Raw genomic sequence first — 25720 nt, forward strand, 5'->3', positions numbered from 1 at the left:
TGTGTGGAGATAGTCTTTAGGCCCCGACGTGCTCTGGTGTGTTTGATAACCCTTCTGCAGAGGTTGTGGCTGCACCCCGGCAACCTACTGTCCCTTTTTGACACACTTGGCTGCTGCCACTGAGCAAATGAGCCTTGGTTACGGTGGCTCTTGAACCCCAGTCATCTCCAGTCTAGGAGGGGCGCGGGTGCCAAGTCCACCCTCAGCTCTCAGGGGACTCCCACCACCCCAGCCTCCAGCTCTGCTCTCCTTCCTGCCTGCCTCCTTTGTCTTATCCCTCCACTGAATCCCATTACGGCCTCCCTCCCCCCATTACATTCTGCCCCCCCCCCTTCCGAATTGACCACTTTTCTCTTTCTAGATTTTAAGAAGTGTTTGGGGAAAATTTGTGTGTACAGGTCAATAAGGAGGCCTGGCTCCCAGGAGCAGCGCTGCCGTGGAGCCGGTGCATCACCTTGGACAAGTTACTGGCCTCTGCTCTGCCATGGGGCCTATATGGTCATTTAAGTTTCTTAATATGTGATGGTTCAAAATTTTTAAATTTTTAATTTTAAACTCTTACAGTAAAGATTCTGTCTCCTCAACCAGACAGTTCCCCTCTTTATAGGCAGACAAGGTCCTGGTGTTACCTCCCAGACAGATAAGCACACGCACATGTAGATGAATGCTCTTTTCCCTCATTTTCAGACAAAAAGTAACACAACATGCATGCAGTTCAGCACCTCGTTGTCTTCCTCTGACATGTTTCAGGCCCCTTTCCACGCGAGCACATAGACAACTGCCTCCTTCCTCCTTGTAGGTGCTTAGTGTCCCACTGGACAGTTAGTCCTCTGTGATGGACACGGAGGCTGTCTCCCATCTTTGCTGCTGCAAAGAACCTTGCTTCTTCATCACCGTGCCTGTGTGCAAGTACATCTGTGGTAGGAGGTTCATAGAGTGGAATTTCTGGGTCAGACAGCTGACAAACACATGCTAATTAGATGTGTGACCTCAGGGAAGGCACTTGCTATTTGTGGGCCTCTTTTTTTTTTTTTTTTTTTTTAATTTGTAAAGTAGGAGGGTTGGCCTGGGTGACCTGCAGGTCCTTTCCACCTTGGGAGCTCCTGATATTCAGAACCTCCCACCTGGGAGGAGTTTGGCAAGGAAGACTATGGTGCCTCTTGTGATCTGCCCACAGACACAGTGTCCCTGGGTCTAGGCCACCACTGCAACCTGGGAGCCAAAATTCATTCTGCACACAGCCAGCAGAGCAGAACTTGAGGAGACAAGTCCAAGGGCCAAGACTGATGTCATTTGTCCTCAAGTCTCTCTTCTCCTCTTTTGGCCTCTTTAAAGGTGGCTGCTTTGGTAGACTCTCAGAGGGGACATGGAGACATTTTGCCTTGATTTATAGGATTGAAGGAAATGAAAAGGATAAATATACTTAAGATGAACAGAGTGAACTATCACCAGAATACTGGGGGGTAGGAGGATATTCATGAGATACTTAGCAGAAGATTATTCAGCAATGCAATCAAACAAGCAATGCATATTTTGTTGGTATGTTGACTAAAAACAAGCCTGTCTGATGGCTTTGCCCTCAATGAATATTGAAATTATGTGGCTACGAGGCTACATCTGAAGATGGCCACAGCCAGGTATGGGTTCTCTGTGTGTATTTTGATGCTGTATCATCAATCAGGGTTGAGAATCAGACAAGATACTGACAAAACATTTGACCCTCAACATACCCTAGGGTATCACACCAAGAGGTCATGTGCAGATGAGGAAATGGAAAATAGAAATGGGTAATACACCAGGACTGTGGTAACTGAGAGAGAAAGGGCCTTGGAAGCAGACACAGACACTAGATGGGGTGGTGAGTACATGGGGCGGTGGAATGTCCATCATGATGGATACAGCAAGGTGTCCGAAAGGCATAGCAACAATAGCACAGCTGACCTATATGAGGGGCCCAGCAGGGTGTGGAAAGTGCGGTGGTTAGTTGGGGAGCAGATGGAACTCAAAGATCCAGGCAAAAGGCTTTGGGAACCTCTGATAAGGGGAGGAGGACAGTGAGGGCCCTGCCTTGGAAGGCCTAGGCATTTCTGGGCAGGCTGTCGAGACACAGATGTAGGCCTGAGGGCAAGAACAAGGCAAGAACCCAAATTCCCAGATTGAGGCTTCTCATGGGGACAGGACAGAGTGCATATGTCAGAATTAGGACCCTACCAAGAGTGATTTGACTTTCAGCAGAAGCTCCTCATAGCACCTAGAGACTTAGAGAAGTAGGCTTGCAGGTGGGAACACTCCAGCCCAGGGTGGGGAGAAGGGAACCAGGGACCAAGTGGTTCTGATTACCTCCCAAACAAATCCCCCTTGAATCCCCCCTCCTCCCTTTGCAGATCCACCACTGCCCTTGCTCAGACTCCCATGTCCCTCTCTAGATCTAATGCAATAGTTCAATTGCTGTCCCCTCCTGCATCATTACCTCCCTCAACCTCTTCATCTGGCAGCCAGATCTGACCATATCTCTTCTCTGCCCCAAATGCTCAGTGGCTCCTCATGGCAGCTCAAAGTAGCATATGAGCCTTAGTGACTGGTCTCTACCTGATGTTCAGCCTCACCACATGCACTTTTGCATTCCAGGAATATTAAGACATGCCATGGTATTTCTCGCCTCTAGAATTGTGTTCACATTATTGCCTTTGCTTAGAACTTCCCTCTCTGTCTTTTTTACCTAGATGACTCTTACTTTCAAAACTCAGTTTGCCTCCTCCAGAAACCTTTCTTTTTCCCAACAGTGGCCTGGTCCCCATAACCCCTGTATTTAATGACTTCTCTGTGAACTTTGGAACAGCTTGGGCTGTGTGACAAAGGCCAGGGCCCCACTCCAGACCTATTAAATTACTATGTCTGTCCAATGTATGCTGATACTTTTAGCTGAGGCCATAATGTCTGCATCTCATTTCCCAATGGTTCAGAAATGGTGTGTGTGTGTTTCTATCTATCTATCATCTATCTATCTATCTATCTATCTATCTATCTATCTACTCGTCTATCTCTATCTAAATATGTACAATTATGTGTTTATTGTGCTGTTATTCTACCTTTTGAAATTTTTCGAAATAAAAAATGGAGAAAAAAACTATAAGTTCCATCCAGATTGGTCAGGTCATCTGACCTTTTACAAAGCTCCTGAGCAGTGCTTCTGCCCAGAGGGGGAGAAAACTATGGCACTCATTGTTTTTCCGTGTCATTGACAGGCTCCTCTTTGTGACTTTGACTCATGTAAGAGATGACCAGACCCTGAGGGCAGGTCCCTCTGTCTTTCAGATGTTTGCATCCCCTCGTTTTCCAGCTATAGTATGTGCTTGGTATGTCGTAGGTATTTAATATGTGTTTGTTGAATGTAACTAAAAAAACATTATATCCAAGGCATACACATGATTATAATATTTGTTATTCCTTTACTCAATCAATATTTCATCATTTATTGAGCACCTACAGTTTCATGCATGTCTGAGGCACAATGGATCATCTAATGAGCTCAGCAATAATGACATTTTGACTAGACAATCCTTTTACATGCGGCCTGTCCTGTTCATTGTAGGATATTTAACATCCTCCTTGACCTTTACCCACTAGAAGTTAGTGGTACGTCCCCCTAACAAGTTGTGACAACCAAAAATGTCTCCAGGCATTGCCAAATGTCCCTGGAGGCAAAAATCACCTCCAGTTGAGAAGCATTGGTCTTCAAGACAGTCTGCCTTTAAGATGCCTGAAGTGTAATGAAGGAACCAGGTGCATATACACAATGAAAAGACAAGATGTGTAAGGACTGTGATGTATCAGAGAATGCTATGGAGCACAAGAAGAGGAAAACATTAATTTCATTTGGGGGCATTTGGGAAGACACTGTATGAAAGAATAGGATCTGGATTTTTAATGGCTTTACAGAGAGGAAGCTCTTTTAGTGTAATTTCCTTTCCAAAGCTTCTGGCATCTTACATGTGTATCGTAAGTCCATGGTCAGCTATGTCTTCTGGTCCTCATCATGGTCCCCGAAGGTAGGCAGAACAGAGTTATTGACCCTATCTTATAGATAACAAAATTGAATCCAGCCTAGTCTGGGTAAGTTGAGAGGCAACAAGGGGGTTAACAGCACAGAACCTGGAAACAACCTGCCTGGGTTTGAGTTCCAGCTCCACCACTTCTCATCTGTGAGCTCTGAACTTGTCTCTTTTTTACCAAAAAATTTTTCTTGAGGCACCTTGGTGATTCAGTCAGTTAAGTGACCGACTCTTGATTTTGGCTCAGGTCATGATCTCAGGGTCATGAGATGGAACCCCACATCAGACTCTGTGCTGGGTGTGAAGCCTGCTTAGGAGTGTCTCTTCTCTCTCCCTCTCCCTCTGCCCCATCCTTGCTCACATGTGCTTACTTTCTCCAAAAAAAAAAAAAAGAAGAAGAAAAAGAAAATTTTTGTCTTCATTAAAGTATAGCTTACATGTAATATTAAATTAGTTTCAGAAGTATAATGTAATGATTGAATAATTATACACATTTTGAAATATTCATCACAATAGGTGTATTAAAATATTGATGATATTCCCTTTTTTATTTTTCATCCCTGTGACTTATTTAATTTCTTTTTTTAATATTTTATTTATTTATTCATGAGAAACACACACACAGAGAGAGAGAGAGAGAGAGAGAGAGGCAAAGACATAGGCAGAGGGAGAAGCAGGCTCCATGCAGGGAGCCCAATGTGGGACTCGATCCCAGGACTCCAGGATCAGGCCCTGGGCCGAAGGCAGGCACCAAACTGCAGAGCCACCCAGGGATCCCCGACTTACTTAATTTCTAACTGGAAGTTCATATCTCTTAATCTTTACCTCTTCATCCAGTTTGCTAATTCTTTCACCTCCCTTCCTTTTGGCAACCACCCAGTTTGTTTTCTGTACTTATGAATCTGTTTCTATCTTTATCATTTTATTGTTTGTTTGTTTGTTTTGTTTTTTAGATTCACATATAAAGGAAATCAGATAGTATTTATCTTTCCCTGTCTGGCTTATTTCATTAGCATAGTACCACATTGTCACAAATGGCAAGATCTCATTCTTTTTTATGGCTAATAGCCCAGTGTGTGTGTGTGTGTGTGTGTGTGTGTGTGTCTGTGTGCGCACGCACGTGCACGTGTATTACATCTTCTTTACTCACTCATCTATTGGTAGACATTTGAGTTTCTTCCATATCTTGGATATTGTAGATACAGGCTTGCTTCTTAACCTCATCACAGCTTAGTGTCCTTATGTAGAAATCAGAGCAACTAATAGTTCCCACTTTATAAAATTGTTGTGAGACATTGACATGTGTCAAATACTTAGAATGCTTCCTGAACTATAAAACCTATTGTAGAAGTATTTGCTACTATTATTGTCATTATCAAGGTCATGTAGCAAATTGATGATGATTCAAAATGATCATTTGGATCTGTAGTCTCCTTATCCAGTGTTTTCCCCATCTCAAAGTCTTCTTGCTATTTGAGCAAGAAAAATCAATTATGGATCAACCAGCGTTGCTGGGAAAACCAGAACCCTTGACCACTATCTTTTATCTACACTTCACCATCCAATAGAAATATCATGCAAGCCACAGAAGAGTAGATTTTCTAGTAGTCATAATTTTTAAAAGTAAAAAGAAACAGGTAGAACTAACTTTGATAATATATTTTATTTAATATATACCCAAATATTATCATTTCAATATGTAATCAATAAAGAGTTATTAATGATATATTTATACTTTTTTACATGCTAAGGCTTGGAAGTTGTACTCGTACAACACATGGAGTAGCCACATTTCAAATGCTCCATATCTACACCTGACTTGTGTCTGAATTGGACAATATAGGTGTTCAAAACACAGCAAGGGCATTTTTTTTTTTTTTTTGGTGACTGGACACTCATATTGTTTCAGACTATGCCCTGGAGATGGCAAACCAGAGTAAATAGTGAAAGACTTCCTGAGTTCTACTTGCAAGACACTCCTTCATCTTGCTTGCTCCTATCTTAACTTCATCAAAATAAGCCAATTATATATTTTTAAAACTGTGAGTTCAGTAATTAATCTTTTCACTCTTGAGTATGACTTTTAATACATCATGCCATAACATTCCAGACACTACCCTTTGGTCAGCCCGTAAGAGCACACACAACCTCCGGGAACCCCAAGCTCCCACCCAGATGAAGCCTTGAGTGCCCCTCTGTGATCAGACTGCCTTGCCATCTCTTTCCTTGGCAAACACAGAGACGCCTGCCCTGACTCTGCTGGAGACGACCTCATATTGCCTGCCAATGCCTCTTGAGCAAGCTGGCATCATCCCTCCTTTGCCATCCTTGGACTGGGGAGTGGAATGGAGGCCGAGAACAATGAGTGACCTGCTTGAAGCCAGGCAGCAATTTGTCACCACTGAAGGAACACAAGCTGTCAGACCCTATGGGTGGCTTCTTCAAAATGTTCTGCAGTGTAAGCATTGCCTATTCCCAGTGTTTTAATAAGATTAATGTCTAGGAGGATGATAACTAAATTCTCACCACGCTTAGTGCCTTTCTTAACTGAGTTCACCTTCACAGGGGCTCTCTCTCTCTGAGGCTATTCTTTTATTGCTTCCACTTTGCAGATGAGGAAACTGAGGCACAGAGACTGCATGGCTTGTCCAAGGTCACACATGTAAGAGACAGAGAGGAGTCAAACTCAGCTTGAGCCTGAGCTCCTCCACTCATCACAGTGCACCTTTTGGGTCAACGAATCAGCATTTTCAGAGAATAGAGGCTCCTTCTTGTCCTCAGTAGAAGGGTGCATGACACTTATTAGGAGCTCAATAATTGTCTGTTGACTGACTGTCACCTACCTTACTTTCAACTATAAGATGAATAAGTTCTTATATAAAACAAGGTGACTATAGTCGATAATGCTGTATTATATAATGGAAATTTGTTTAAAAAGTAGCACTTAAATGTTCTCAAAATAAATAAAGCAATGATGTACTAATTAACCAAATGATGGGAATCTTTTCACAATGTATTAAATCTCCGCAATATAGACTTTAAATATCTTACAATTTTATTTGTCAATTATGCCTCAATAAGCTGGAAAAAGGGGGGGCATGAGGGAAAACCTCTCAGAGGATTTAATATCACACTTCAAAACTTGATTAAACAAGGCCATCTGGAAACTCTATGTCTCTCAAAGGCTGTTATTCTTTAACTTCCTCAAAAGCAGGAGTTAATGGTGCTAAATGCAGAATGACATTTAGCTAACTGGGTAACAGCAGCCCTAGGGGAGGTCAAAGGCCTTGATGGAGCAACCAACTTTGACCCCAAACTTTAGCAGTTCTGTGGTCTGTGGTCTGTGGAACATTTAGAGCTTTCGATTACCAGGTGCTACCATACCTTCCAGGGACATCCTGGTCAATCAGTATACAGACTCCACACAATCCCTCTCTCCCCACAGCCTGACAGCTCAATCTTCCACAGGGCTTCAATACTTTCATTGTCCACCCATAGAGATAACTGAAATCAGGAGACTCACACACATCCCAGATGAGAGAGACAACATGCTAAGTCACTCTAACAGTTTGTGGAAGGATGGGCTGGAGACGGAGGCAGGCCCGGCCTGCTGAAGGGGCTAGGGTGAGGACCACCTATCACAGGCGGGGAAGCAAGGGCTGGGCTCCTAGATAAGGTAACCCAGAGCTGAGTCTGGAACGGTGAGTAGGAGTTAGCCAAGGCACCCAAAGCAGACAGCCAAGTGGGGATGTGGTCAGTGTTGCTGGAGGGTCAGGAAGGACATATTAGGCAGGAGACAAGCTTCAGGCCTAGGAAGATGCTGGTCATGGAAAGCCTGTGTGCTGTGATTGGCAGCTTGAACTTCAGCCAGCCAGAAATGAAGCATCAGTAGAGAGTTTCAACTAAGGCAATGATATGGACAAATAAGAGAAATAGCTAACATTTACTGAATGAATACTTTTTTGTCATCAAATGTCCTGAGTACTTATCATGTATGTATTAACTCACTTAATCCCTACAGCAGCCCTATAGGGCACACACTGAGGTTATTCCCTCTTCACACCAAGGAAGTTGAGGCATGGAATGCCCACACAGTCACATGGCTCCTAAGATATGGAGCTGGGATTTGAACCTAGAAAGTTTGGTTCTTGAGCGCACTCTCTTAGCCACGCCACCATTACTTAGAATCTTACAGCCATCTCTTTTCAAAAGGCATTTTAGGAGATTTATAATAAAACTACACCTATATAGAATAAGCAAATTAAAAATGAGGTTAAAAATGAAAGAGAAAACAGGTATAAAAAAGCAAGAACCTATTGACAGCAAGCATCAAGCTCGGTAACCATGACGCTTGAGACCAAACGTCCATCTGAGCTCTCTGATAAGAGAAATGCAAAACATGGCAGGACAGAACTGTCTTACTCCTTGCTGGCTGAGGGTGAGCATACACGTTCATCTGGAGAGATACACTGCTTCCTCGGATTGAAGTCTAATAGGAAATTTGCTGTCTAATCCCTGACATAAAGCGTGATATAAGATACCAGGTGTATTCGTTTTCTGGGACTGCTGTAACAAACTCATGCAGATTTGTGACTTAAAACAACAGACATTTATTTTCTCACAATTTTGGAGACTAGAAGTCCAAAATCAGGATGTTGACAGGGTTGGTACCTTCTGGAGAGTCTGAAGGAAGATCCTCTCTTCTAGCTAGTGGTGGCGGCCAGCAATCCTTAGTGTTCCTTGGACTGTGGATGCACCACTCTAATCTCTGCTTCTGTCTTCCCACGGCCTTCCCCCTATGTCTCCAGACTCTCTCTCTTTTCTCTTGTAAGGACACCACTCATCATCCAGGATGATTTCATCTCGAGACGCTTAATTTAATTACATCTGCAAAGACCCCATTTCCAAGGGCCCCAGGGATAGGACTTGCACATACCATTTTTTTTGGGGGGGGGGGGGGAATGCGTCAGTTCACTATACAGAACACTCAACAGCAATTTTGCAAAATAATTAGAAGTCATTGCTGTTTTGTTTGTTTGTTTTTTTTAATGGCTGTTTCTCACGGTGATAATAGCCAAGGTTGAGTTTTGATTGCAATTCAGTCCACTCAAAATAGGTAGCTCCGTTTAATTGGGCCACCAAGGGGCTTTATCTGACTTCCTGAGAGTGTCCCTGAATAGAATGTCTTGTGAGCTACATGTTTTTGGTGCAGAGAACTTCACTGTGGGTGAACTTAGGTGATATGTGAAACAGAATTTGGGGCCAGGGCTTGTTGATGGGAAGCTGATCTCATAAAGAGGTTCCTAACCAGGAGCTTACATGAAGAATCACCAGGGAGATTTTACAAAATACGCATGTCCCAGTCCTGCCCAAAGCAAATGAATCAGAATCTCTGATACCTTCTGTCCTTTCTCTTGAGCTGACTTTTTAATGGGAATCTCGGATTGTGATGGAGTGGTTGGGACAACATGTTCCAGGCTGCTGCTGGTTTACTTCCCATCAAATGACATGAGCAGGGGTGGGGGGCACACGGGCTTTACATACTTTATTTTGTTATTGTGTTAAAATACACACAACATAAAATTTGCCATTTTATAGTGTATAATTCAGTGGCATTTACAACATACAATGTCGTGCAACCACTACAAATATCTAGTTCTAGAGCATTTTCATCATTCCAAAAGGAAACCCAGTACTCATTAAGAAGTAACTCCCTGTTGGCAAATTGAATTTAAATTAAAAAATGAAAAAAAAATAAATAAAATTTAAAAATTAAAAAAAAAAAAAAGAAGTAACTCCCCATTCCTCTCTACTCCCAGGCCCTGACAACCATTGATCTGCTCTTGGTCCCTCGATTCACCTATCCTGGTCACTTTGTATAAGTGGAATCATACAATATGTGGCCTTTTGTGTCCAATATCTTTTGCTTAACATCAGGATTTCATTGTTCGTCCATGTTATAGTAAACATCAGTACCTCATCCTTTTTTATGGCTGAATAATATTCCATTGAATGGAAATACTACATTTTGTTTGTCCATTCAACAGTTGATAAACCATCAGGTTGTTTCCACCTTTTGGCTACTGTAAATAGCATTGTTGCAAAGACTTGTTCACAAGTGTTTGTTTGAATGCCTTTTTCAACTCTTTTTTTTTACATACTTTTATAGGTAGATTTATTAATATATTATTTTGCAGATGAAGAAATTAGGCCTGAGAGATCTTACCTTTTCCAGTCATGTATCTAGTAAGCCACAGAGGTGGAATATAAATGCTGGTTTCTGTCCCCAGATTCTGGGCTCCCCTTATTGCCCTGTGAGCTGCTCCTGAGAAGTCAGATCCGACTTGTCCTCTGTGGTCACCTTGGAGTTACACTTCCTTTCTCTCTGCCATCTACTTTGAAGAACTCCTTTTCAGGTACCTGAGACACGTTATGTCTGATGTATGTACGCTTGTTCTCCCTTTGATGTCTCTGTCCTAGAAAAGCAGCCAAGCCTTGAATTTATCAAGGGAGGAGATTTATGTGAATAGCTCCCCGGACACTTCATTAGAAAGGATTACTGGAGGTACAGTTATTCTTTTAAAATGTGTAAACACACACCCTGAATTGCCATTGTGACAGATTTCCTCCCTTATCGTGATAAATGTACCTTATCTTCCTGGAATCAACTCTTCATTATGCCTGTCAGTGTGGATGTAGGATTTATAGGTATTCGCTTTCATAATCAGTCAAACATTAATGACAAAAGAAGACACTGGAGTTACTGTCTTGTTGAGACTTGAGGAAAATGATGGCAAATGATTGAAAAAGGCAGGAAATCTGAAAGAAAGAGCCAATGAGAAAGGATTTTTGAGGGGCTTAACGTTTACTGGAAGCGAAGAGAGGAAACAAGGGTCCCCGCAGAAAAATGGGAGTTTCCTTGTAATCTGATAAGGGCCAGCAAGGTTGGGGACCCAGGCTGGAATCATCTGTGATGCTTTGGTCTTAACTATAGGAGCTTGGGGTTTTGGTATACACCCAGGAGGAAAGTTCCCAGGTGAATTGAGGGAAGTTGTGTTTGAATCCCTGCCAGAAAAATTCCAACATTCTCAAGGACCAAGTAGCCACTTAAGCCTTAAGGGGGTGAACCAGAATAAGCCAGACTTAGTTCTTGTTGCCAAGGAGTTTGTTCAGTTGAGCTATTGCTACAGAAAAAAAAAAATCATCTTAAAACAATGGCTTAAAACGAGAGCATTTATTATTTCTTCGTTTCTGTGGGTCAGGAACTGGGGGCACAACGCAGCGCAGTGGTTCTGGCTCAGGATCTGTCATGCAGGAATGGTCAGTTAGCTCCCACTGGAACTGGAGTGGGAGGTAGGGCCTGGCCAGTATCGTTTTCTTCAGATGGTCTCAAGGCCTTTCTGTGGGGTCACTCCACATGGACTGGCTTGTGCTTCCCCAGAGCATGGCAGCCTTAGACTTCCTACATGGTGGCTCAGGGTCCCAAATTGAGTATTTCAGGAGAGAGAGTGAGCCTGGTGGAAGCTGTATCACTTTTTATGACCTAGCCTTGGAAGATCACATAGCATCATATTCACCATGTTCCTGACCCCCTCCCAGCACACCCTCTAGATGCTTTCGTTTTTTTGTGTCCTTCCCCCACTCCCAAATCCTATCTTGGAAAGAAAGAACTTAATTTTTTTATGTTACAAATTGTTTAAGATGCTGCTTCTGGGATGCCCTGAGTTTTACGTTGTCACCAAATACTAAGCACTCACAAAGGAAAAACAGGTTTTTTTGTATGTTTAGATATTACTATAGGTAGAAGAGGAAGTCCTGCTTAGCTAAATGGTATCTTTTTCCTTTAACTTAAATTAAGGATGGTAGGAAAGAAACAGAGTAACATGCTTTTCTGAATTAATTGCAGTGAATATTGCTTATCATTTTCAGGTTTGTTTTTTAAAATGATTAACTTGCCCCAAATTAGCCACTCTTGGCTAGACAGTATCAACTGCTATAGCTCATTTTTCCTGTATTCAGGTAATTTTTCATTAGAAGAACTTCATTATAAGTTCAGTAATAAGTTGAACTTATATTATATTATATTATATTATATTATATTATATTATATAAAATGTATATAATTTATTCCTTCTGACAGTTATGTGTTCCATTATATTCTTTTTTCATTATTTTTTTAAAAAAATAAATTTAATTTTTAGAGCAGTTTTAGATTCACAGCAAAACTGAGCAGGAAGGACAAAGTTCTCATATACCTCTTGCCCCCACACATGCATAGCTTCCCCCCATCAAGATCCCCCACCAAAGTGGTACATCTGTTATAATCAGTGAATCTACACTGACACATCATTATTACCCAGAGTCCATAGTTTACAGTAGGGTTCACTCTTTTTTTTTTTTTTATATAAGATTTTATTTATTTATTCTTGAGAGACACAGAGAGAGAGACAGAGACACAGGCAGAGGGAGAAGCAGGCTCCATGCAGGGAGCCCGACGTGGGGCTTGATCCTGGGTCTCCAGGATCACGCCTTGGGCCGAAGGCAGGCACCAAACTAGTGAGCCACCCAGGGATCCCCAGTAGGGTTCACTCTTGATGTACATTCATTCTATGGCTTTAAACAAATGTATAATGATATGGATCTACCTTTATAGTATACAGAGCGGTTTTACTGCCCTAAAATTTCTCTGTGCTCCACTAATTCATCCCTCTATCCTACCTGTCAACCACTGATTTTTTTTTACTGTCCTTGTAGTTTTGCCTTTTTTCGGAATGTTGTATAGCTGGAATCATGCAGTATATAGCTTCGTTCAGATTGGTTTTTGTTTTTCACCTAATAATATGCATTTAAGGCTACTCTATGTCTTTTCATGGCTTGATAGTCCGTTTTTTTTCTAGTGCTAAATAATATTCCATTGTTTGGATATGTCACGGTCTATTTATCCATTCACCCAGTGAAGGACATCTTGGATGCTTCCAAGTTTTGGCAATTATGAACAAAGCTGTCGTAAACATCGACATGCAGGTTTTTTGTGTGGACATAAGCTTTCAACACTTTTGGGTAAATGCCAAAAAGTGCAATTTATGAATCATACGGTAAGAGTATTTTCAGTGTTGCAAGAAACCACCCAAGCTGTGTTCCAACATGACTGTACCATTGTTGCATTCCCACCAGCAATGCATGAGAGTTTCTGTTGCTCTATATCTTCACTCATATTTGATGTTGTTAGTGATCTGGATTTTGGGTTTTTTAAATAGGCGTGCAGTGGTTCCTTCATTCTTTCAACAAATATTTAGTGATGTGTGAGAGATAATATTATCAGTACTTACATTGCATCAGTGATCAAAACAGACATGGATCCTTGCTCTCATGTGAGTTCTTGGGCATCTGTTGTTTCCCAGTAAGAATCCTCTTGGTCACCAGTGTGGCTTCTAAAGTTCAAGGAACCTTCTAGACAAAGAGAACGAGGTGTGTGCAAATGTCACATCAGGGGGGTGCTGGAGAACAGATCTGCAGAATTTCGGTCTGGGAGTTAATGTTTGGCAGTCATCCTTCTTAGATTTTCCAGAACGGTTCCAATTTTATGCAACATAATTGTTTTTAATAAAGTTGACTCATTGAATAAGTAAGTAGATGTTATTTAATTTCTATGCCTTTTATAAGAATCTTCATTTAAATAAATCCACTAATCAGCAAAACAAAAGCCTTTCTCGGTGCCAAGAATACATATTTAGGCTTTGGAAATATATTACCTTTATTTATGGATCATCTTGATTAAAAAGGAGGCTAAGAGTCAGTTGATTGGGCTCAGATCGGAAACTTAAGGAGTCAGAATCAGACACCTTCCCTGATCAAATGATGATCATCATATGTGTTTGTATAGGTTGCACACTGTGCAAGGCTGCCATGTATAAGGATTCTCTATTCACATTGTAGATGTCTTGTCATTGATTTGTATATTTATGATAACATCTCACTTAACAACAGATGGACAGATTTTATTCTAGTCTAATCTAGTATTATGACAATTTTAAACAGGACGAAACAATGTATCCTGAGAGAGAGGTACCTGTTGTAATTTGCACAATGATAAGACATGAATAAGACAATGATGTCTTATAGATTGCAGGTGGTTTAGTCTGAATTGCAGGTGGTTTAGTCTGACTATCCAGTCTCTCACAAGTCATAGGCCTGGAACAGACAGGCCAGGATGCAGGGCAATGAGGGGAAAGTGGAGCAGCAGATTGTAGGACTTTGGTTAGGCTGATGGGTATGTAAATTAACACATCATTTCAGTGGTTCTTGAACATGGCTACACATTGCAATTTGGGGGGCAGATTTTAAAAATACTCATGTCCAGGTCCTACCCTTTAGAGATTCTGATTTAGCTGGTCTGGGATGCAGTCTAAGCCCTGGGATATTAACAGTCCCTTCATGTAATTCTAATTAGCTGCCAAGGTTGAAACCACCACATTATTTCTTGGATGGGAGACAGGTGTATAAATAAATAGATCAATGGGTGGGTGACTGGGTGAATGAGATGTACAGATGGATGAATAAATGAATGAACCAAGGAACTAGTCATAGAAGTTCATGGCTTAATATGTTTGTGATGGTATGGCATAAAAATAACAGTCATTTCCTTTGTTTATTAAACTTGTCTATGCTTTTGCCAATGGTTTACATGCCCCAAATGATAAACCCATGTTTGCTGGCAAAATAACCGTCTTTTATTTTTAAGGACCTAACTGCTTAGGTCCACTACTTAAAAGTTATTTCATCCTCAAAGACTTTCTGGACTCCTCTTAACCCTGGGTTATAACCTGCCCTCTGTGCTCCCATGGCCTCTTGTCCTTCCACATCAGAGCATCTATCACCTGGGATTGCTAACTTGACTCACATGGAGAGAAAAGTAAATACCCAGACGTTCACGTTTCCAGGTCCCATGCTGCCTGGCCTCACTCTGATTCAGGCATTTGAGGATAAGAACTTATTCTGACAAATATGTGCATTGTCCTCTGATGAGCTGATAAAGAATATGATGCCTTTAGAGGATGCCACCCTGCTCTGTGGTTGTCATTTAAATCTGCCATGTGTCAATCCGTAGCGTGCTCACCGAGAGTGGCCTTCTCTATGTCCATTCACATAAGGATAAGAGAATCTCAACAATAAGGGCCAGAAGGCCTGCCATTAGGAGTATTCTCATCGGATTCTGCACTGTCAAGATGAGCAAATGGGTATTTAACTGGCAATGACTCGCCCAGAGCCACACAATGAATAAGTGACAAAACGAAGACTCAAACTCAAGCTTCCTGGCTTCAAGCCCAGATTGCTCCCATTTTCAAGTATTCTCTGGAAAATTTCCCCAAACTCTAGAGCTTGATCCCTTCTCCCATATCTTTCCAGCCCTGAGGCAATCCTAAAGCTCTACATCAAAGCTCGTAGGGAGGATGAGGTGGGAGCAATCACAGGAGAGTGGTTCTGTTATTATGGGCACAGTGACTCTCTGTGCGGCTCTTGAAGATAAGATAAATGTGTTCAGGCTGGGCTGCAGAAACCCTTTGGGAAAATTAGCCCTGGAGATTTAGAATTAAAAATGTGTCCTCAAGGCCAGTCTCAAAGTCATGATGGTGTAAGGGGCAGATGACTGGTAAATGTTCTGGTGGCTGAGAGGGCAGGCTGCTGTACTGGAAGTTCCCTCTGAGAAAAGAAAGTCAAGGGCCTTTGTTTTTGAACCAGAGATTGAACTACTTATTTGTCCACGGGGGAATCTGCAGGAAGCATGTGAAAACACAAGAACAAGGTTTTCAAATCGGTGATCTGTGGGCAGAATTTGCCCACAGACACATTTTGTTTGAGAAGCTTGGTGGTTTTTTAAAAATATAAGCCACTATGTAAAAAAGCAAGAGATTAAAAAAAAAAAAAAAAAAAAGAAAGAAAGAAAGATCTGGGAACACTGAGCCATCATTCCTGTGAGGCATTAGTAGCAGGCCAGGAAGCAGTGTCTGCTCCTTGAGATAGGGCTGGAACTTCCCCATGCCCACAGGCTTCCTGCTCCTTCTTGGTACCCCTTGAGTCCTGTGACCTGTGATCTGTGACCAGGACTATGAAGGAACAACTCAGTAAGTGCCTCCTACCTCTCTGTTCCACACCCTTCCCCATATGGCTTCTAGTTGGCATCACATTCTCCTTCATATGGCAGATTCTAATGTGCCTGACTGCTTCCCAACAGGCTCCATCAGAGCTCTCTGAGGGCTAAGGCATATGGTACTCATTTTCGTAATCTGAGAGCCTATAGAGTCTCTGGTACATAATAGGCCCTCAATAAATATTCTTGAAATAAATGAATGAGTATTCAAGGTTCTAACTTAAAGTCACAAAGTAGATTTATAATATTTTCTCACATAAATTATTCAGGAGCTTGATTTGCTACAAAAAAATTTAAAAAGAAGCTTTGCTGAAAAAAAGTGTAAGGTATTGGAACAAGAAAGCTAAGGTAATCTTTTTACTTTTCTTTTAACATTTTATGATAGGCAGGTCTCTTCCAGGTGAGGTTAAAGACAGTCACGCTGAAGATAGGCTATGGGCCTGTTCAGATGGTGAGGGCTCTGGCTCAGCCCTAAGATTTCATTATCTGAAATGATGGACAGGAGAACAGACAAATGGACAGATGGACAGATGGACAAAGAACACTGATGGCAGGAAAACCAGTGGACTTGGAATGACACCAACTCCAGGTCACACCTGGCTTCATTGCTTTTGACCTTGTGTGACCTTGGGCTCATGGCTTTACCTCCTTGAGCCTCTACTGAGGAGTACAGACTCCATTCAAATAATTAAAAACAATTGTTTTCATAAATAATTCGTGAACATGGTACAAAATTCAAAGGCTATAAAATGAAAATTAAGAGTTTCCTATCCTTCACTGAAGCCACTTAACTCCCCTCACAGAAACAGCCCTAGTACCAGGATTTTGTATTTCCTCCCAGAGATAGCCTCTAAATATATAATCCATGTGGCTATAAATAAATATGTGTATGCTTTTCGTGCCAACATTCACTGTTCTATACCTCCTTTTTTCACTTAATATACTTTGAACATCCTTCTGGATCAGAAAGAGGGGCCTTACTGTTAATGACCATACAGCTTTCTATTGATAGATGTGCCACAAATCGATTTAAGCAGTCTACTGTCAATGGGCATTTTGTTTACTTCCAAGCTTTTATTATTCCAACCAGGTTGAAATGAAGATGATGCATGTGCATATTCTGCAGGCGTTCATGCATCTGTAGGATCAATCCCAGGACGTGGTATTGTCGTGTCCTGGAATATGCACAGTTACATTTCGATAGATAGTGCCAAACCACCCTACATAGAAGTAGATTTCAAACTAAGCCAGATTTATTAAAGCTCTACCAAATACCTAGCCCATCTCTTTTCCTATGGCAGGGATGTACTAAATCTTCACAGTCCCTCGTTTTTCTTTGTCTTTGTCCGTTGGCTTGCCATACAAATATGTGAAATGGAAATAGTTCCAGATTCTGGAGTTGTTCTGAGGATGTATGTAGAGGGTTTGGCATTGCTTCATCACTTCTCCCTTTCTGAAATTTTTTGAGAGAATCCTCTTTGGTCATCTGCGGTAGGCAAATGCCAGGTTCTGGCTGCAGCAGCAAAGTGTCCACATCAGAGGAAAGACTTCCAGATTGAGCCAGCACATTCTTGAGAATAGATTGTTCTAAGCTAAATGAGAGATGTTCCTCTAACACCACTGTCTGAATGTTTTACACTTTTAAATACTAATCTATTAAGAATTTCATTTAGGTGAAAGTAAAAGATGAAAGCAGTCATTCTTTAGAGTAAAAATATTGACTTATCACCAGTGAAGTGGAAAATGACTTGTTTCTCAGCCTCGAGTTAATCAAAGAGCAAATGCCATTGTAAATTGAAAAATAGCTCTTTGGATGGTCTTATATTATGATTGCAATGACTCCTGATCTCTTGCTTGTCAGCTACTATGCCACCCCTGTTTGAATCCTTCAGATTAACTTTCTTTGTTCCCCATGTAAAGGCAGAGACTATTATCAGTGACATTCCAATTCATTTTCTTTTTCAAATTCTTTTCTGGGTTAGTTTTCATCATTTTCCACAAATAGAAAAAGTATGGTCTGGTGAGGGAGGGCAGGGTACAGGAGACCAGCAGGCAGTCTGAGACATAAGACTGTCAGCATCAGGAAGGAAGTCCTCTGAGAGGTTTTAGTAGGCCCCCTGGGACTTGGCCTTCTCTGTCCTGAGGGCAAATGATCAGGATGAGGATTCTAGAGAGCTCAGTCCACACCTCAGCTTCCTTACATCCTTTCTGGATAAAAGGAGCTGAGTACCTTCAGATTCATATGCAGAAGACCTCTAAATAAATGCAAAGATGATTATTAAGAATAAGTATTATAATTTTACAATTCAAAATCTTTCTTAAATTATTTTCAGTCTTGATTCAAATTGTTGACAGGCGTTGTGTTGTTTTTGTTTTGTTTTTAATAGTGATGGTTTAGGTATTTCAGTTCCAGCCCTCATAGTAAGCTATTTTTATATTGATTTTTATCTGTGCCGAAATGGTATTAATAGCAAGCAAGGGAAGAAAGAGCTTATTATGGTGAACTGTGTCCAAGTTCACCATTATTTTGTCTACAATAATGGCATAGACTTGTCCAATGCTGCTAAAACAATGCCCAAGGATATCTTTCCCCTGAGTGAAGTTTCAGTGAGGGTGGGGAACAGTTTCGGGTAGATTAGCCAAAATTAAAGACCTCTTCTGGAGTGTGTGTGTTGGGGGGGCGGTTGCTGCTGTTTAGAGCAGAGATTCTTGACCTTGGCTGCATATTGGAATCATGTGGGGACCTTTGAGACTCCTCATGCCTAGACTATCCCCTAACCTAGACCAAGTGAGTCAACACCCCTGCAGATGACGTCATAGTTGGGGAAGGTGGACGGTCAGTTCCACCCAGGAACTACTGTGTCAGAAAAGACAGCCATTTCTGCATGTCTCCGTATCCCCCTTCCTCTGGGCTCAGTGGATAGGAGGAGAATGCGAGAAGTGAAAAAGGAGGTGAACTGGATTTTCAATCACTTTAGAGAACAAACACCCACTGCTACACAGGTGTCTGCTCTCCCTAATGGCAATGTGTGGAGGGAGCTGGTGCTGGTGGTGTGGTTCCAGGCTGGGCATCATGGGAGTTAGACCTGTCTTGTGTCTTCTCCTGGCTTCCTTTGTAGAAAATATACATAAATGGATGAGGATATGTGTACATAGATTTTTCTATTTATATATTTATTTAAAATTATGCTATATTTATTATCTATTACAATATTTATAATATATAATAATATACTAATTTTATTATTATTTATTATAATAATATTAATCTATAAAAATGTGCCACGAAGAGCTCTGGCACATTCTGGGCTTCAAATAGGCAGGTGAAGGTGAAGCCAAAGAATGACCCCAGATGTTTCTCCCTGGGTCTCAGAGTGGTGCCCACAAAGAGGGGTAAGACCTGATGGCTTATTCTGAATATGTGAAGCTAAGTGGTCTGGCTTAGAGTGTATGTCTGACCTCTGCATGGACTCACCCATTCCCCACGCCTTTCAACACACACACATATGCACACTTCTTCAGTTGCGGCAGAGCAAAGATATGCCTGACCCTTTGTAAAATTTCAGCATTGACCTTGGTCATTTTCCCCATTCAGACTCCAACTCTATTTTGTGTCTTTCTCCTCATGTTTAAAGCCAACCACACACATTTTGACACACAGACTTCCGTACAGAAAGCCACTAAATCCTTTATCCCCACTAAGAGAACATTTCCTACCCCAGAACATGGTGTGTGGATAGAGTGATAATGATTTTGAGCTTAGTCCATCTTCTGCTGATTAAATTGAGCTTCCACCCATTTACTAAAATATACATACTGCAGAGCAGAGGTGAGAGAGCAGCAAGCCTTTAGCACCACCTCTCATGGGTGCAAGGAGACCATCACAGTGACAGGCCCATGTGCTTTCCCATGTGCTTTCCCACTCAGTTACACTCAGGGCCAAAGGCAGGATACCTCTGGAGTCCCACACACCTTATGTCTAAATACATGGCAGTTTTACATGATAAGAGATTCATAAATTGAAAGAATTATCCTCATACTTTCACAAATATGTCTTAACAAAGATCTGGGAAGGGGGTAGGCTCAATTTTAAAATCCTTGGGCTCCTCAGAGTTCCTCCCTAGAAGATGATGTCATGGGGCAAGTAGCCTTGGCTCCCAATCCCTGCTGACGGACGGCCCACTTTCTTTTCCCACCCCTTAGCTCCATTCCACTCTTCAGGGAGCCTCCTGCTTGGCGGCAGCCTTACTCAACCACCCAAGTTCTTTCCACATTACCTGCTGGGAGCTTCCCATGGCTACCACCATGGCCTGGGAGGGCTTAAATGCTAACATCATCCACTCTTTGGAAGATGGAGCCACAGAAAGGCCTGCTACAAGTTTAAAGACATGTGGGCAAGGAAACGCAGGGTCTTGGATATCTAGAATGTGGTAAAGAAGGGAAGACACAGGCTCTGTGTGAGCCATTCACTAGGCCCATTGAGAAGAGACATGGCTGGAAAAGAGCCCAAGCTGGATCACCTACACCTGGGCCTAGGGCAGGGGCCCCTCTTCTCTTGTGTCCCAGCACTATTAATCTCATGAAGGGAATGGAATACTTTCACTGTTTTGGGTACATCTTCTTCCACCATTCCCTATACCCACAAACTCACAGTCATTCTTATATTTCTTCCAGTTAAAAGATTCCTTCCCTAAAACTCCTCTAAGCTATGCCAAATTGAGGAATCCTTAAATCCTTTTGTGGTTATGTTTTTACATACTGAGTCATAGTGTCACCTGGTGAAAACTGAGGACAAAGACCTAGGAGGTCTCAGAGCATTGGAGGTCTATGGTTTGTTTCCTGAGCTAAAGGACAATGTTCCTTCTTGGTGTAATTGGAAAGACCGTTATTCTGGGGTGATTCGTTGGTGCCCAGGGTAGAAGCAGTTGGGCCCCTGAAGGCAGCACCAGGTGGGGGAAAACCTAAGGAAATGAACTTGTCATTTCCTGAAGACACCACCAGGTCCCAGTTTTCTGAGAGTTCCAGTAGCCCTAGTGTGAAGGTGGTGCCTTGCTTTTGGAAAGGTATTAAGAGCAAGATGTCTACCAGGCAAACAGGTGGAAATATCAGGCAGTTGATATTGGAGTCAGGACATCCTTCTCGAACACTTAAATCCCTGGAGATAGTATGGAGATGGTATTTGGTGCTAAGGTAACGGATGTGTTCACAAAACAATTCATGGCCAAAACAGAATTATTGATTACCACTTATCTCTTCTTAAAACTTGCTCTTCCTCAAGACTCCCATCTCGGGTAATGGAACTTGATTCAGCTATGGAGGCTAAAAGCCTAGAACTTTGAGTCCTGCCTTTTTCCCACTTCCTATATCAGCTCCATTGGCAAGTTCTTATAGCTCCACCTCCAAATTACATCCTGAATCTGTGCAGCCCTGACCATCACCCCTGCTTCCAATCTAGCTCAAGTCCCCATCCTCTCTCTTGGGCTCTAGCAGGAGTCTCCAAAACTATTCTTACTTTTCTACCCTTCCCCTCTAAAATTCAGTCCCCATTTAGAAGTTAGAGTGATCATTTTATAGAATAAATGGGACCATATAATTTCTCAGTTTCAAAATCTCCATAGCTTCTCTTTGTGTTTAAAATATAATTTAAATTGCTTACCTTGACCTACAAGGTCATATGTGATGGGACAGACTCTTGGTATCTTTCTGACTTGATCTCTGTACTACTCTCCTCATTATTCACTCCAATTAAAAAAAAAAATCACCAACAGGGGCATCTGGGTGGCTCAGTCAGTTAAACATCTGACTCTTGGTTTTGGCTCAGGTCATAATCTCAGGGTAATAAGATGGAGCCCGTGTTGGGCCCTGTACTTATTTGGGAGCCCACCTCCCCTCCCCCGGCTCAAGCGCACACACACACAAACTCTCTCTCTCTCTCTCTCTCTAAAATAAGCAAATAAATCTTAAAAAAAAAAAACCAATATTTTTCATGCTTCTCAGATAGGCCGAGTTCATTACTGCTGCATGCTCTTTGCATTTTCTGTTCTACTGCCTGGAAAATACTTCCTTAAGGTCAACACACGGATAGCTCTATTTCATTGTTCTGGACTAATCTTAAGTGCCACCTCCTTAGTCCTCACCTACCACCATCTGGTTTTATTATCTCCATAGCCACCATATTTCTCAGTTTGCCTACGATAGCCTAGTTTATACCTGTTGTCCTAGCATATCTCCTCTCATTTTTTTTTATTTATGATAGTCACAGAGGGAGAGAGAGAGAGAGAGAGAGAGAGAGAGAGAGGCAGAGACACAGGCAGAGGGAGAAGCAGGCTCCATGCACCGGGAGTCCGACTTGGGATTCGATCCTGGGTCTCCAGGAACGCGCCCTGGGACAAAGGCAGGCGCCAAACCGCTGTGCCACCCAGGGATCCCTCATTTTTTTTTTTAAAGTATCTTAGTATAGGCAATAAATGATATAGTCACTACTAAAATAGCACCTTCCTTGTCCAAAGTTATTTTTCTTATTTATTCATTACCTTTTTTCTTCTCATGCCCCATATTGGCCCCTCACTCCCCAATTCCTGACTAGAATTCTTGTCCATCACATAAATTGCTGTGTCTATGACAGAATCGGGCATGTAACAGGCACTCAATAAATGTTTGTTGAATCAATGAGTATGATAACTCAGGATGGTAACTCAAGTGTTACCCTGTCACCCAACAGAGGAAATAAAGGGTGAGGAACTGTGTATCAAATGGAGCAAGAATGTCTGCAGTAAACCCTGGGACAGCAGCAAATGACCTTAGGCCTCCTAGAAGAGGGGCAGTGTTATGACTTCATGAAGTCAGCCAGACCTCATGTGGGGTTTCAAAAATAATTAAAAGCTGCCCTTGTGGCCATCTTTGTATTATTCCCTCTGCCTGGAATACTTAACTTGTCCTCAAAGATCCAAGTCAAGTACCACCTGTTCCACGAAAGCTTTTTCTGAGCCATTTTCTCTCTTCCTGCCACCCCCAACCCTGCCTCCTAAAGACCCTTCTTCTCTGTGACCACAGTGCTCATGTTCCCACCACCATGAGGCCCTTTCCACATTGTCTTACTGGATTAGAAAGGTAAACAAGGTTACAAATATCCTAACATTGAACAGTTTGACACAATAGAAGCTTACTCCTTAGCTATGCAAGACTCAAGGTGGGGATTCTAGGTCAGAGATAGCTCTCCCTTACATTACCAATTTTGAACCCAGGCTGACGACAGCTTTGCTGTCTTTAGTTCTTCAGAAAGTGGCTTCCAAGGTTGATGTCATTGTCTCAGTTGTCATCAACCAAAATGGAGATGGAACACGAAGAAGCATAAGCAGGAGCCTAAAGTGGCTGCATAACCTTCACTCACATTTCATTGGTTAGGCCCAGTAACATGACCACACTTATCAGCAAAGGAAGCTGGCAGATGCGGTCTAGCTGTGTGCCAGGGAAGGAGAGGAATTTGGTGACTAGCCAGCAGTTTTCACTACCATTATGGTTGGTTGTATCTCCCTTAGCCGAGGAACTCCTTGAAGGTACAAATGAGGTCTTTTTTCAACACTATATAAAGCAGGATTCTTTAAAATGGAATTTTTATTTTGGAATAATTTTAGGTTTATAGAAAAGTTGAAAAATAAGAAAGAATTACAAATGTAAGCAACAGGGAGTTCCTGTATACCCGTCACTCAATTTCTCCTGTGGTTAACAACTTACATTACCAGTGCATGTTTGTCATGAGTAAGAAAGCATCATTGGTACATAACTATTAACTAAACTAAAGATATTATTCAGATTTCACCAGTTTTTCCATCTATCACCTTTTTCTGTATCTAATCCGAGGTACTATATTGCTTTTAATTATTGTGTCTTCTCATTTTCTTATGATCTCTAACAGTTTCTCAGTCTTTTTTTTTTTTTTTCTTTTAATGACATTGACAGTCTTGAGGCAAACTAGCCAGGTACCCTGTATAATGTCTCCCCATCTGGGTCTGTCTATTTTTTTTCTCATGATTAGACTGGGGTTATGGATTTCTGGAAAGAATACTACAGAGGTAAAGTGCCCTTCTCATTATTTCATACGAGATCTGCATGGCATTACTCTTAATGCCAACTAAGATTTCATAACTTGTGTAAGGTAGTGTCTGTCAGATTTCTTCACAGTCAAGTTACCATTTTCCCCCTTCCATACTTTACCCTTGGCAGCATGTTACTAAATCTAGCCCACGCTTAGGAGAGTGTGGTTTAGAGTTCCATTAAATATATATATAGGTATATATTACATACAAGTATATATATTTTTTTCCATTAAAAAATATATAATATATAATATATTTTTCCATTAAAATATATAAAATATATATATATTTAATGGAATTCTTCTGAAAGAAATATATGTCTTTTCTTTCCCATTTATTTATTCAATCATTTATTTATGGCCAGTTTGGGCTCATGTGTATTTACTTTATCCTTTGCTTATAATCCCAATACTATGTTATTCATTTTGTTGCTTAAATTATTCCAGCTTTGGCCACTGGGAGTTCTTTCAGTTGACTCCGAAGTATCTTTGACTTGCTCCCATTCTTCATTTCCTGAGCACTCCCCTTCTGGTCTTACAAGATGCTCCAGGCTCATCTCATATTTTGTCAACCTTAGACCTAGAAAGAATCATTTCTCCAAGGAACCCTTTTATTGGAGTATGCTATTAGAAACCAAGATCTGGATACTAGGAACACTCATTGCTACTAGAGTGTAACTGTGAAGTAGGATGTTTAAACACACTGCTTTGATTCTGGTAACCTCTAGAGCCCATGTCCCCTTTCCCATTCTCCTATTAAACCACAACAGAAGAGATCAAGTCAGTCTTGCATATGCTAGCAAGAGCGTAAAATGTTACTTGCTGTTCCCAAATGTGTGACTACACCCTCTTTTCCTACCCCACATCATATGCAAGAAATTCTTCATATGCGTTTGCTTGGGCTTATCTTGATTCTAGGTTTGGGCATCAAGTTGGCCCAGGGGAGGACAAAGAGACAGGCCATGCTGATGGTGGGTGTTGAAGAATGGTGAGAGATAATCTCAGTGAATTTGGTAACATGCATGTCTGCTTTTCTGTATGTCACACTGAGCACCTAAACATTGGCCTTATGTATTCTTTCCTTCTTAGGCACCATGCCTCTTTGAAGAGTCCAAACTCAGTGCCTTCAGAGGCCAGGCAAGAAATAGAAGTGAAGAAAGGGAAAAGAATAGGATATAATAATAGAAAAAAAGAAGGCAGTGGAAAATCTGAGAGTGCTTGCTTAAACTAAAGGCATGAAAATTATTTTTTTCTTTACAATATTCTGCTGGCCAGATCAAACATTTTCTAGATGAATTGGCTCTCAGGTGCTCTGGGTGTGGGGAAGAGGGGGAGACATGGTGTCATACTTTTACACAGAGCCATATGGAATCATACAAATAAGACTGAGGCTTGACTTTCTGTGTAATACTCGATCTCTGCTAA

At 41.6% G+C, this 25720-nt stretch overlaps 1 long non-coding RNA gene across 5 annotated transcripts in view; it reads left to right on the forward strand.

The window, feature by feature from the left end:
* The window catches only part of LOC140622300 (uncharacterized), a 79946-nt gene that overhangs the window by 45965 nt on the left and 8261 nt on the right, over nt 1–25720 (forward strand). The window contains exon 3 of one of the 5 annotated variants that reach the window (XR_012022074.1): nt 10343–10468. The exons of the other annotated variants lie outside the window; for them this stretch is intronic. This is a non-coding gene — a long non-coding RNA (uncharacterized lncRNA). The remainder of the gene's footprint in view (nt 1–10342; nt 10469–25720) is intronic. 5 annotated transcript variants of the gene reach the window in all.

Source organism: Canis lupus, chromosome 31 (assembly GCF_048164855.1).
Source record: "Canis lupus baileyi chromosome 31, mCanLup2.hap1, whole genome shotgun sequence".
NCBI classification, from domain to species: domain Eukaryota; kingdom Metazoa; phylum Chordata; class Mammalia; order Carnivora; family Canidae; genus Canis; species Canis lupus.